This window comes from Hipposideros armiger, unplaced genomic scaffold (assembly GCF_001890085.2).
Source record: "Hipposideros armiger isolate ML-2016 unplaced genomic scaffold, ASM189008v1 scaffold_96, whole genome shotgun sequence".
NCBI lineage: Eukaryota > Metazoa > Chordata > Mammalia > Chiroptera > Hipposideridae > Hipposideros > Hipposideros armiger.
This window is the reverse complement of record NW_017731446.1, coordinates 2,120,306-2,133,983: the sequence shown is the minus strand read 5'-3', so window position 1 is coordinate 2,133,983 and position 13,678 is coordinate 2,120,306. Positions and strand designations below refer to the sequence as shown.

The 13,678-nt window shown below is 49.9% G+C and overlaps 1 protein-coding gene across 3 annotated transcripts in view; it reads left to right on the top strand.

Annotated features, from left to right (window-relative positions):
• Positions 1 to 13,678, top strand: part of SLC6A6 (solute carrier family 6 member 6) — an 88,755-nt gene that overhangs the window by 870 nt on the left and 74,207 nt on the right. For all 3 annotated transcript variants that reach the window (XM_019645981.1, XM_019645982.1, XM_019645984.1), the window contains exon 2: positions 10,770 to 10,806. The gene's annotated coding sequence lies outside the window, so the exon portion shown is untranslated. The remainder of the gene's footprint in view (positions 1 to 10,769; positions 10,807 to 13,678) is intronic.

The following is a 13,678-nucleotide window of genomic DNA, read 5'->3' as shown; positions in this document are numbered from 1 at the left end:
GTGTGTGTGTGTGTGTGTGTGTGTGTGTGTGTGTGTGTGTGTGTGACTGTGTCTCCAAGTACCTGGCTGTGCACGTGTGTGTACCCCCCGAGTGTGGCTGTGTCTCTGGGTCCCTGGCTGTGGGCGCTTGTGTGTCCTGGGCTGTACCTGAGGGAGTGTCCCCGGTGCCTAGAGGGCCAAACAGCCTGAGCTGGTTCTTCAGGGCAGGCACTGAGCGGGGAGAGGTGATAGGGCGGCATGGCTCCAAGGGTACCGCCTGTGTGCAGTCTGCAGGTGGCAGTGCCAACATCCAGCCGTCTTGAGGGACAGCTGGGGGCCAAGTGGGCGGTGGGCAGGGACAAGAAGACACTCCTCTTGACTTTTCCCCTTCCTTCTGGGGGTTCCTCTTTCGAGCAGGCAGAAGGTTCTCTTCCTGCTTTTACCAGGGAAGCCAGAGAGAGAATCTTAGGGATCTCTTCTATAGCCCCAAAGCTTCAGCCTGTATTGGAGGGGGGACACTCAGAGGGAGGTGTGTGCTCGGCTGGGCCACCAGCCTGGCTATTTTGGTCACTGCCAGGCCTCTGCCAGAGCCCGGCCTTCCCCAGGACCAGCCCCAAAGGCTTGGGAGGCAGCCCAGGCCCCCATTTCCTGCCTGGTGAAATAAATCAGCTCAGTAACCATTCAGACACTTGAACTGAGGGTCTTCAGGCTGAGATTTTGAGGTTTAGTGGCGCGTGGCTCCATTTGGACTTTGGTAAATTGGCCCACGCTTCGGCACTGCTGACGTTCAAATAAATGTCATGGAGGAGATCTTTTTTAAATTTCTTTTTAATTTTTTTCTTGGCTGGAAGGGAGGGGATCTCATCCAGAGTCTCCCAGCCAGAAGGAGTTTATTTTTATGAGAGAGCGCCTGAGTACTTAGCAACCGCCTGCCTCCCTCTCGACCAGGGAGTCATCCAGGGAGTGTGGGGTGGGCATGAGGAGGTGTGGGGGTGGAGTGGGGAAGGAATTTCATTAGGATGTTGGGAGTGAGAATTAGAGGGGGCCTGAGGGCACTGGCTGATGAGCAGCCACTATAGGATAGGATTGGCAAAGTGTCTTGAGGTCTTAGGCCTGGCTCAGCTACCAGTTGACTTGAGGTGACCTTTTTTTTTGGTTCAGGTTCCTCATCTGTAAAATGGGTGGAGTAGACTGGTTATGAAGTAAGCAGAATCTAAGAGGCAGGAGCATGTCCCCAGGGAGCTGAGTTCAAGTACTGTGCCTCTGTCTCAGTAGGCAGATGACCTTGGGTGATTCCTTGGGCCTCTGGCAGCAAGGACATTAATGTCAGCCTCACTGTGTCCTTGAGGGGATTGAGGGAGATGAGGCAGAATAAGCTTGTGGTAAGCTGTAAAGCCGGGCTTGGCTTCAGAGCTGCCAATTAGAGGGTGTCACGATTAGGGAATATCACGAGGTTCCAGGTCACCGTGGTATGTGGCAAGGGCTAAAGCACACCCTCGGGCTTTTGTCCTTAGGGAATACTCTTATATTAACCTGTGGCATAGCCACAGTAAACCTTCCTTGCCCTATCCCTTTCAGCTCATTCTGCTGTGGTTGGGTCACATCTACTTTGCATAGTTGGGAGGCCCTAGTGAGTAGTACCCATTTTACAGATGGGCAAACTGAGAGTTGCCCAGAGGACAGCAGCTTGACTGGATAGTGGCAGGATTAGGCATCAAAGGCCTTCCTTTGGCCAGCTGTGAGTTTTGGCTCCATGAAGTTTTAGTAACTGATGTCTTGGGGAGTTGAAATTGGACCAGGACCTGGGGAAAACAAAGGACAAAGGTACCCTGGTCAACGGGGTTGGAGGGTGAGTGCGTGGGACTTATTGGCACCTTGATTCTGTCCCTAGTTATCCATTCTTCCTTCTCTGTGCCTTATCTGGGAGCCCTTCCACTCTTCTTACACAAGTGTCAGCCCCCCAGGAGGCAGTTTGGGCCCCAGGGGTGGCATTATCTAATTCCAATTTGTTCACCTGTCAACCTGTCAAAGGACTTAGGGGTTGTACTTATCTGAAAGTCTTTCCAAAGTTCCCAAAATTATATGACGCTTGAGTCATCGAACATACTCCTGTATTTAGGAACTATCTGAAAAATAAATCACAAGGAGAGCCTGGACTGCAGCTTGGCTGCAGCTGGAGGAGGTCTAGGTGAGAATTAGGGCTGGTCTTGGACCCCCGGGGTCACTCCTGCAGGAACAGCCTGATCCCCCATTTCTGCAAAAGGTCATCAGCCAGAGTCAGGTTCTTTACGGCTGCATTGCACCCCTCCATGCTGGCCAGCTTATCTTGACCAAAGTGTTGGTGTGAATTTGTGTGCTCTGAGAATGCTCAGTGGCCTTCAAATGTGAGTGAGAGCTCTTTTTTAATGTGCCTTATTTAGTTGGTTAATAAACCTTGCTAAAGTCAGTTCTGGCCAGGCACTGGATTCAGGGTAGAATATTGGCTTTTGAGGAGCTCATAGCCCAGAGGAAAAAGGACAGTGTGGCAGCAGCTATGACCATGCTGTGCATGGGGTGCAGTGAAGAAGACTTGGTGTGCCTTGATGGCAGGGTCTAGGCAGGAGACACTTCAGCTTCTTAGAGGAGGTGATGTCAGAGTTGGCATCTGAGCGGAAGAACAGGATGGGCTGGCATTCTGGGCAGGGGGCACAGCAGGTACAAAGGCACGAATGCACCTCCCAGGGGCCCAGCTGGAGAGAACAGGAGCCAGCTGGTCGAGGGCCTTGAGTGGTGAGTAAAGGAGCTTGGGCTTTATTCCGATGGCAGCTGGGATAGAAATAGCATCAGACTGGGTTTGGAGACAGCAGTGGATAAGGCAATTAAACGCGGGAGCTCAGGAGACCCCTGATGGTAAATGAAGAACTAGGTTGGGGTCTAGAAGACCCAGGGTGGCCCAGTCACTGCTTGCTGGTCAGGGCACAAAGCATTTTCTGTGCCAATGAATCTTGCCTTGAGCTCTTTTTGTAAACACAGGGTGAAGGCCTGGACATGCTGTTTAACAGGTACACAGGCCATTAACTCCCTGGCTTTGACCTCCGCGGGAGCATGCGGCCCTGGCCTCTTTACGGTGAGGTGTGCCTGTCCTAGACAGGGCTTCAGGATCTCCTTTCTCACCTCACCTGGCCAAAGCCTTCATTTGGAAACCAGAGTGGAGGGGCAGGGGTTAGCAGTGGCGGGAAGCCAGCAGAGTGAAAACTGCTATTGTGTTTCGAAAGCTTTGTGATCAACCAGTTCTCTTTTGTGAAAACCAATATACAAATAACTCAAAAACAATAAAGCAGGTTGGGGGTATATAGGGGGCAGGGGGTAGCAGCAGGAATTCTACTCAGGCATCAGAATTACTTGAATTACTTTTCACAAATCCGGATTCCCAAGCCCAGCCTGGACATACTGAATCAGAATCCCTCAGGGTGGAGCCTGGGAATCTGTACTTTAAAAACTTTTTTTTCATTAAAACAATAGTTTTAAATCGAGATATAATTTACATGCAATGAAAAGCAGAGATCCTGTTACAGTTTGATGAGTTTTTACGAATTTATACACCTGTGTAACTACCACCCAGATCAAGATACAGAGCATTTCCAGCTCCCCCAGAAAGTTATCTGTGCCCTTCCCCTCCCAGAGGGAGCCAGTTTCTGATTTCTATCACCATAAATGAGTTTGGCCAAGCCTAGAACTTCATACGAATGGACTTGAATGGCCTATACTCTTTTGTGTCTGGCTTCTTTCTGCCTGACGTTTTGAGATCCAACCATGTTATGTAGCTATGTATCAATAGTTCATTCCTTTTATTGCTAAGTAGAATTCTGTTGTATAGATGCATCCATTTGTTTATCCATTCTCCTGTGGATGGATATTTGGGTTGTTTCCAGATTAGAGTGATTATGAGTAACACTTCTATGAGCATTTGTATATAAGTCTTTTGTGGGTGTATATTTTTATTTTTCTAGGAGTGGAACTGCTGGGTCATTAGGCAGAGATATGTTAATTTTATAGGAAACTGTCAAAGGATCCTCTTTTAACTGCAGAAAGTAATACATCTCAAGCAATATAAAACTATAAAGTAAAGGTGATCTTTAAAGATCATTTTTAAAAAAGTGCAGTCTAATCTTCAGTCTATCTGACAACCTATCAACGGTCTCTTTCTATAGAGGCCTTTAAGATTATACATTTTCCTTGCCTATAGCTTTAACTGTATCCCTAAGATGTCTACATGGATGTTTACTCCTTTTTATTACTTTCTAGATCAGTTTTCATTTCGGTTTTGATTTCCTCTTCCATCTAGAGGTTATTTAGGATCTGTAGTTATTCAGGATTTAAGCTAGCTATGGTTTTGCTGTTAATTGAAAATGGCATCATACTGTTCTTGGTTCTGCCACTCTATTGAATAAACAACAGACCGTTGTAGAACCGCTGCTTTTCAGAATATACAGATCTTCCGGGCCATTCTGAACAGCTAGTGTGCATTTGGGAATCACTGATCTAAGCTGGTCTGTCTTAATCACCCTGAGTGCTGCCAGCTCAGTGAATGAAAAGCTTCCACTTTATGACCTTGAACTTGCCCTGAAGGTGGGTAGAGAAGCAATCTGAGGCCATTCAGCATCCTGTGATGGGAAGGAACTGATATTTTTTGAGCACCAACTCTGCCTTATCGCCTTTCCTGCATTTTAAGCCCTGTGCCTGACTTGGGGTTCTTACCTCCATCTTCTAGAAGAGTTCATCCAGTCTCAGAAAAGTGACTTGCCCAAGCTCACACAGCTGGGAAATCGGGAGGAGCTTTGAAACCAGAGCCCATCTTGTTCTAATGGTACTGAGGACCTACTGGATGCCAGGCATAGTGCCATGGCTAGGGGGCAGGGTCGAAGGAATCAGACAGCCCCTGTGCTCAAGTACCTCACAGCCTCAAAGGAGGGGTGGAGATCTATATCAGGAAGAGGTTAATGAACAACTCAGGGCGGTTTATGTCAAGGAACACCTGGGAAGGTCTGAGGGAGAGTGGGCCTTAGGTTGGGGAGTGTGAGGACTTTGTGATCAGTTGAGTTAACCCTCCCTGCCCACCCACTTTTTGGATGAGGAGACTGAGGTCTGAGTGAGGTGTAGATCAATGAAGGAAGATAGGCCATCAAAAGGCCATTGTTCACAAAGGTGTGGTTCTTTCCCAGCCTCACCTGCCTTTCAGTGATTATGTAAAGCAGGAGAATTTAAGGACCGTGTTTTTTCCTCTCTCAAACTTTCGATGATGGCTGTAGTCAGGACTCTCAGATCCTGATTTTATCACAGTGAATGGGAAAGGAAGTGAGGGCAAAGCCGTACTAATCTGAAAGATTCCTTAGAGCTTGGCTGCTCAGGAGACACCTGCAGAATCTGGAATGGAGGTTCCTGGAAAGCAGGGCCACCTGTGCGGGGAGGGTCATGGAGCCTGGCTCCTGGTGGGCAGCTCTGTCCACTGTGTAGAGTAGAATTGAGGCAGTTTTGAGAGGCCTGGTGGGTGTCCGGGCAGGCCTGGGGTGAAGGGCAGGAGACCTGAGTTCTGGTTCTGCTCCCTTGGGTCCTCCCTGGCCCACCTTTGCTTCAGCCTTCCCATTAAGTGGAGGCTTGGACCACATTTCTGTGGGATCCCTTCGGTGAAATTCTGAGAGTCCCCCCCCGCTGCATGGCTCTTCTTTGCACAAATAAAAGTGTTAAATGACTTACTGCCGGGTTCCACCATTCCCTTCCTAAGCAGAAAGTCTTTAACTGGGGTGGGGGGAGCAGGTTGCCCATTGCCGGGTTGGGGGTGCCGGGGTGAAGTGGCCCGGTGGATTTCAGCAGAGTCATGCTTCGTGGGTGAAGGGCACCGGAAGAGGGCGGTCCTGAAGGCTCTGCCCTCTTGCCGCATAGCCAGTTGGCACCTGGAGATGATGGCGGCTCAGCCCTCATGGAGGACTCAAGCCGTGATTTCAAGGACATTTGTTCTATTACCAGGTGGCACGTGGTATCTTCTCTCTGGGTGGATGTGTCACCACAGCTCAAGACAATAGCCTCCTCACTAGCTTCCATGCCTCTTGGGCATCTCCTTTCTGTCCAAGGGGCCAGCTCTCAGCATGCCACTCTCCTGCTCAGAAGCCTTCAGTGGCTTTCTAGTGCTCTGTGAAATCGAGTCAGACTGCTTATTCGAGACCCTTCATGATCTGGCTCCTGGCCAGTGTTTGCCCTCGTCTGCTGCCAATTCTCTCCTGTCCTTGTGATCTGGCTGGTTTCTGCTTCGAGGCTGAGCCTTGGGCTCTCTCGGCCCTGCCCAGGCCTCAGCCTGCAAGGCCCTTTCTCCCTTTCCTCCTTATTCCCAATCTTCAAGGCCAGCTTGAAGCAACCTACTTCTCGAAGCTTTCCTTGAGCCCCTTAATAGTGCCTACCTAGCACATGGTAAGCACTCAGAAAGATTATGAGTCAAAGTAGACATAACCTCACCCTGCTCTTGAGCCCCTGTAGGGTGGAGTTCAGGCCTCTGTGGTCTGGCCTCTAATCCATCCACCTGACTGTGGGCACGTGAGGGAGGGGATTGCTCCGGCATAGGGCCTGGTGCGCAGTAGTTACTCAGTACGCACACACAAACTTTCTGATTCCCTCTCCCCTGAAATGAGAGCCCGTAGTTTGAACATCTGAGTGGGTCCAGGCTTGGAAATTAAATTCACCCATCACCATCCACCCATCTAACAATTATATTTATTCTAGGCACTGGGGATGTGGCAGGTGACCAAAGCAGATTAAATCATGGCCTCTTGAAGCTGAGCACAAAATAATTTAATGAATTGTCTAGGGCCACTGAGGGTCTAGGGCCACTGAGACATCAGGGTTTGGGTGCCCTTGGACACTGGCTTGTTGTGTGACCTGGCTGAGTCCTTTTCCCTTCTCTGGTCCTCAGTCCTAACCCGTAAGGAAACTGTGTTTGGGGGAGATACCTGCTGAGTAAAAAGGGGAAGGGCCCTTCCTTTTCTGTTAGGGAGCGCACGTCATCACCGCGTGGGGTGCTGCTCCCATGGGCCCCCTTTAAGGATGTGATTGTCTTCTGTTGGTTTTCAAGATGTCTTAGCCCTCCTCTGAAAGGAACCTCCTGATTTGGGGCCTGGAGTTCTGAGATGCTCCGAGCAGAGCTGTGGCAATGGTCTTCTAGTAAAAAACATTTCCTGGAGGAGCAAGGAGGGGTTTTCCCCCCTACCATTGGTGGAAGAGCAGCAGATTAGAATAGACCTTAAAAAAAAGAAAGAAAGAAAAAGAAATTCTCCTCAAACCTGGCAGCCTCTCTTCACCGGTACTGAGCAGAATCTGTTTCTGTCTTCCACGTCTCACCAGTGGAAGGTGTGGGTTGTTTTAAAAGGATCACATCCCAGGCATGAAAAAAAAACCCAGTACCAGTCACACAAAATGGTCTTCCTGGGGCCGCTCTGGACCACAGGTGTGTTTTGTGTTGTCCACACAGTGTTTTATAAATTTGAGCCATATTTATCAACGTGGGATGTTTTTGCATCTGCATCTGGTCATCTGGTTTCTCTGACCACAGCACTGTCCCACCCAGCAGCCCTGCCCCTCTAGTGTGCCCCCGGCTCCTGCCCTGGAGGTAACAGTGTGTTGCTGGTAGATCCCAGGCAATGGAAGCATTCCTGCCCTGTATAGTGGAGGTGATCCAGGAGCTTCAGCTCGGTAGCCTTTATGTTCACAGCACTGGAGTGGGGACCGTTAGTGCGTCCACAGGGTCAGTTCCAGGCCGGAGCTGGGGAAATCGGGGCGGTCCCCACACTGCTCCATGTGGGGCTTGCAGCCCCCACCCCCACCCCACACCAGGCCAGGGCAGCCCCTCTGCCAACCTCTGCTGTGAGTTCCGGGTGGCGCACTCCAGGCACAGGGTAATTTAATCTTCCTCCTTAAATGCAAAAGGTTCAGCCTTCTGTGGAGAGGAACAGAGGGAGCCAAACTCTGCTGGAAGCCCCAAATCTGAGACCTGGAATGTTTTCAGTAGATTTTGTTACCTGTCTGAGTCCTGTGATCAGTACCTACTCACTAAGTCTCATTGAAGGACACACCCCACCTATGTTTCTTCCCATCTCCTGAGCCATCAAGGGACTCCGGGAGGTGGGGAGACACCAGAGAATTTTTCTTCCTTCTCAACATTTCATTACCTCTGACCCCTGTCTGCTGTCCCCCAGGCCTGAAAGTTGGTGTACATCTTGGCTAGGTCTTGGGGTGCTTAACTACAGTAAGAATAACATATACCTCACCTGGGATCTTGTTAAAATGCCCCTTTCCATGCAGGAGGACTAAGGTAGGGCCTGAGATTCTGCATTTCTACCCAGCTGCCAGGTGATGCCAGTGCTGCCGGTCTGGGGACCACTCCGAGTAAAAAAGATAAGTCACAGCTGTGAGGCACTTGCTGCACTTTGTAGGCCAGGCCCAGGGCCTTGTAAGCATCATCTCCCTAATCACCCCAAAAGATACCATTATTTCCAGTTTGCGCATGAAAAGCTGAGGCCCCAGAGATGGCAGGTAACTTGCCCAAGGTCACACAGCTGGGAAGCGGCTGAGCCAGGCCAGACCCTCTGGGCCAGTGCCACCTTGGAAAGGATGCTGGTAGGGAAGCCCTTTTCTACTGAACAAGCATCCCTGGTCCAAAAGCCACAGGAGGCCTTTCAAGGCAGCCAAGTCGGATGTAAATCAGGGAGAGCCCAGGGTCCGCCAGGCTGTGCTGACAGCAGGGCTGCTGAGGCAGTGTGTCAGGCCCAGGCCCGCAGTAGGATTTGGTGCTGGCGTGCTGCCTGGTGTGGAGAGCTGTTGGGGGATGCTCACAGCTCCTGGAAGACCAGTGTGAGCCTGTTGGAGCCCAAGGAGACTCCATGTCACTTTATAGCCTCCCCAATATTTAGACAAATCTCAGGGTGGAGGGCTGGCTGGAGGGGTGGGCAGTGGGACCGGTATAAGCTGGGACCTGGTGCTTTAGTTGTTTAAAGATTGGCTCATCCTTGAGCCACACAGCCACTTTCCTTAATAGGGGGTCTGCTTTGAGGACCAAGTGGCTGTGGCCTCCCCCTGGCTGGAGCTTTATTTTGCACTGGACACTTGCCCCAAGCAACTGGGAAGAGTAGATCAGATTTAAGGTCTGGGTCCTGGACATGCGGTCTGGGCATCACCTGGGTGGGAGCTTGTTAGAGTGCTGACTCAGACCCCGGGGTGGACCCAGCTGTTGGTTTTAACAAGTCCTCCAGGCTTAACTTTGAGAAGGGCTGATTTCTCTGGCATGGGAGGGGTGCGTCAGTCCTAACCTTTGCAATAGACTCCTAGTAGAGTACCAGGGCTGCAGGGGGACCTCAGATGTCATTTCATCTGTGTCCCACTTTCCTGATGGCCTCAGTGTCAGAGTAGGGGACATATGTACAATTATATAGCACGTTCCAAGCCGGGCATAGTTCTGGATTCTTAGGGTTGTAAGCAGCCGAAATCAGTTCAAACAAACTTAAAAACAAACAAACAAAAACCAACTAGCTGAAAAGCCCCAGGGTCATACTTCAGTCATAATTGGATTCAGGTGCTGTGAGCTGCCATTGGGACTCTAGAAAACAAATGCTCCATGGCATCTTTGTCACGTGCTGGCCTTTACCATGGCGTTCTAGGCTCCATGAGAGTGGCGACCTCAGCTGTCTTGTTCACTGCTGTGTTCTCAGTGCCTGGAACATAGTAGGTGCTCAAATTATTAACTGAATGTTCCTACGCCGTAGTACCTCGGACATGGTGGGCCACTAATGTGAATCTGTTGAATGCAGGGGTCCTAACATAGCAATGAGGTTGTCTACTTTGGGCTCTCTCGGCTGGTGGGGCCATTTCTGAGTCTGAGGAAGAGGCTCCGAGGGCAGGGCTGCAGACACAATGAGTAATGAGAAGCGCCCATCCTGGACGGCTCTCTCTGCCCTTCCTCTTCTCCGCTGATCCATTTAACTGTTATCGAAATGTAAGATCTTACATTTATTGAGGAACCATTTCCTGGTTTTCTGCATTTTTATATTCCAGGAAACCAGGAGAGCCTTCCAGCACAGCTCTGCTGGTAGAATAAGAGGCAGACGTGATCTTCCCCAACTTGCAGTATTTCCCAGACAGAGTTCCAAAGAACAGGAGGTGTTCTATTTTAAAAAAGAAAGAAAAGGCTTCTGGGGACTGCTTGGCTCAGCAAAGTTCAGTGGACTTTCTTGGCACCTGATTCTCAGAGCCTCTGAACAGTTGATGAATTCTCCAAGAATTTGGGGTCCCAGGGCCTCCCACAGCCCATCTGTCTAGCCTTGGCATGTCCTCTGGCTTGCAGGGAACTCTCGGTCACAGACCTGGGCTCATGACTGAGCTGGTGAGGGGCTCGCAGGAGTGCAGATTTTTGGGTCGAGGCTGAGGGGTTGCTTGCCCAAGTTCTCAGCCAGCAAGAAGAGCCTTCCCCTCCCAAGTGTGGGCTGGGCCACCTGCTCCTCCCAGCACAGGCTGCTGTCTGACAGTTTAGAAACACCACATCCAGGAGAGAGGTGTGTGAGCGAGTGTGTCTGCGTGGATATGTGTCTGTGTGAGCATGTGAATGTGTGCGCAAGTGCCTGAGCACCCCAGTTTTCCCATCCCCACGGCGTGTTGGGGGGGTTGCTCCCAGTGTGCGTGAGTTGGGTGGTCACACCTGGAAGAAGACTCCAAGTCCTGTGTACAGTCACAACCTGACCAGATCCTCTTTCCTTTGCTTCCTCTCGTTGCAATAGGTCCAGAACAACAGCCCTTCCTGAGGAGCCTCCAAACGTAAGTGCCATTGACCTCCCCGTGACTGGGTCTCACCGATGCAGCAGTGACCCGAGGTGGGGTGCTCAGGAGTTTGGTGTCTCCTGCAGGCTCTAAGAGGAGACAGAACCCAGGCCCCAGGACCTTATCCACACGTCACCCCTGGGTGGCGAGTACATGGCCCGGGTTGGCCACCTGTACCTGCCTATACCAGGAAGGCATCCCTGCAAATGGCCCAAGTACTGATTTTGGCGTCCCAGCCTCCCTCTCCTCCTGGCTTTGCCGGCCGAGCAGTGATGGGGGCCTCACTGAGTTGATTTTGAGGATTGGGGTCAGATGCATGTGAAAGGGTGAGCTGCTTGGCTTCCAGCAGACAGGATGTTCCAGGATTTGGGGCTGCTATTCCAATGGTCTCTTCATTAAACTTTTTATTTTTTAAAAATTGAAAAGCTTCAGAAAAGTTGTAAGAATATTATAGTAAACATCCACATACCCTTCACTTTGATTTTCCCATTATTAACGTGCTACATTTGCTTCATCTCTTTCTCTCTATAGTCATGTTAATATTGTTCTTTTTTTTTTTTGCTGAATCCCTGGGGGCTTTGCAGGCATGATGCCCCTTTACCCCTAACCCTTCAGCATGTATTTCGCAAGAGAGAGGCCATTCATTCTTTTATGTAAGCACACAGAATTATGAACCCCAGGACATTTAACATTGACACAATTCTGTTATCTAATCTCCAGACCTTAATGACATTTTGCTGATTGTCTCCTGATATTTACAGAAGCTTTCCCCCCCTTAGTTCAGGATCACCAGCCTTTTTAAAAGGGGTTTAATGGGGCAGGAACCTGACTCAGTCACTGCTGCACATGTCTTCTTCACCTTGATTTAAAACATCCTTATTGGAGAGGCTTTCAAAGTCTTTTTGTTGTGATAGTAAGAAATACATTTAAAAAAAATTTTTTTTATTGGGGAACAGCCATGGTCATTGGTTACACACTGCTTTCATGCTACAATGGCATAGCTGACTCTTTTAAGGAGGGTGCAACTCATAGTGGCCCATGCGGGTATCGAACCGGCAACATTGGTGTTATCAGCACCACACTCTAACCAACTGAGCTAATAGGTCACCCCAAGAAATACATTTTTTGACAGGATGCCTCATGTGCTCATACATGTATATGCGCATGAAGTTCAAATCAGTTTTAACAATTGTCACTGGAGTCCTCACTGTCTATGGGGCTTTTATGTTCTCTTCCGGTCTCTTGTATAAAAATGATAGCCCTGACCCTCTAAGTTGATTTCATGACCCAGTAGTAGATTCTGCTCTGGAATTGGAAAACTCTGGCTTCCGAGGCAGGAATTTCTCCCTGGGGAGAAGGTAGTGGCCCTGGCCAAGCTCCCACTAGTCCAGGGATGGGATTTGGTTGATTTGGGGTTACCTAGGAAGCCAGGACTAGGAGAAAAGGCCTAAAGACCCTTGGCCTGCTCAGACGCTTGACCCCATGGAGAACTGTTCTCCATGTTGTGACATCAGATGTGGAAAATCAGGCAGGTCTATCTCTGGTGGCCCAGGACTCCTCCTTGCCTACCTGCTGAGTGGCCATGGAGATGCTTCACTCCATGTCACCTCCAGAGTCATCACCATAAATATCATAAATGTCAATAAGAATACTCAATAACACTTAAGCCTTTAACAGCATGCTCGTATGTTGCCGAGAGGTTAAAGGTATACTAGCGCATTTTATCCTACAATACTGCTATGACTAGGGTTTTGTTCTTTTTGTGAAAATGATCGATACATTTATTGAGCCCTTACCCTGGATCAGGCATTGCTATGCACTTTATAGACTCATGCAGTCCTCACAGTAGCCCTGTGAGGTCGGCACAGATATTATCTGCCTCATAGAGTTAGTGAGGCTACAGACTCCACACACCCCCCCAGGTCACATAGCGAGGAAGGATTTGAATTCCAGTTGATCTGACCCTAATGCTCACATCATCCCGCACTGCCTTCCCCTCACCCTCCCCCAGGCTGGGAGCAGACTCCACATCCAGCCTCTTCCTGAGGGCCAGTCCTGGTTAATGAGTAGCCCAGGGCAGCTGGAAGCCAGGTGTCTGCTGTTGAGAAGCTGGAATGTGAGTTCTGCTTCCAGATAAAGAGAGTATTGTGCTAGGGGCCTGGCCCCCTACCCGGGCTGATGACTTTTTTAGGGAGTCAACAGATAGAAACCAGCCACTATTCCTCTCTTCCAAAGTTTGCTGATCCATCCACACTGGGTGGGAGCCCGTTTTATATGAGAGGCAGTTGATGCTGAGAGGTGGGTGTGCTCTCAGGACTGTCTGACACCTCCTCCAAGCAGCCCTCCTGGTTTATTTTATCTGAAAGGGCTCCCTGGCCCCCTGACATGGCAACAAGATTTGGAAGGGGGTGTCTTTAGAGAACAGAAGCTGTCATCCCGGAAGTCTGAGCACTACCGGTTGCAGCCCTCCTCATGGAGATCTCCAGGTTCCCATCTGAGAAAGGAGATGATAATCACTCCCCAGCCCCTCTCAGGGATGTGCACAGCTTGGGGGAGATGACTGACTTGTGGATGTTTGTCGGTTGTTCAGCAGACTCTGTGTTATTAATAAACCAACCAAAAGTATTATTTCTGAAGGGACAACCCATGTAGTAGAAATACCATGGAGCTGGAGAGGCAGACAGTTCCGGGTTCAAATCCTGGCGCCACCCTGTGCCAGCTGTGTGACCTTGGGAGGAGAGTTGAGTCACTGAATCTCTGAACTTTAGCTTCCCCACCTCTAACATGGAACAGTGACAGCACCCAGGAAGACTGGAAAGACAGCGAGTTGTGGGATAAGGGGTAACGGCCACTTTGTCATCACAGTAGA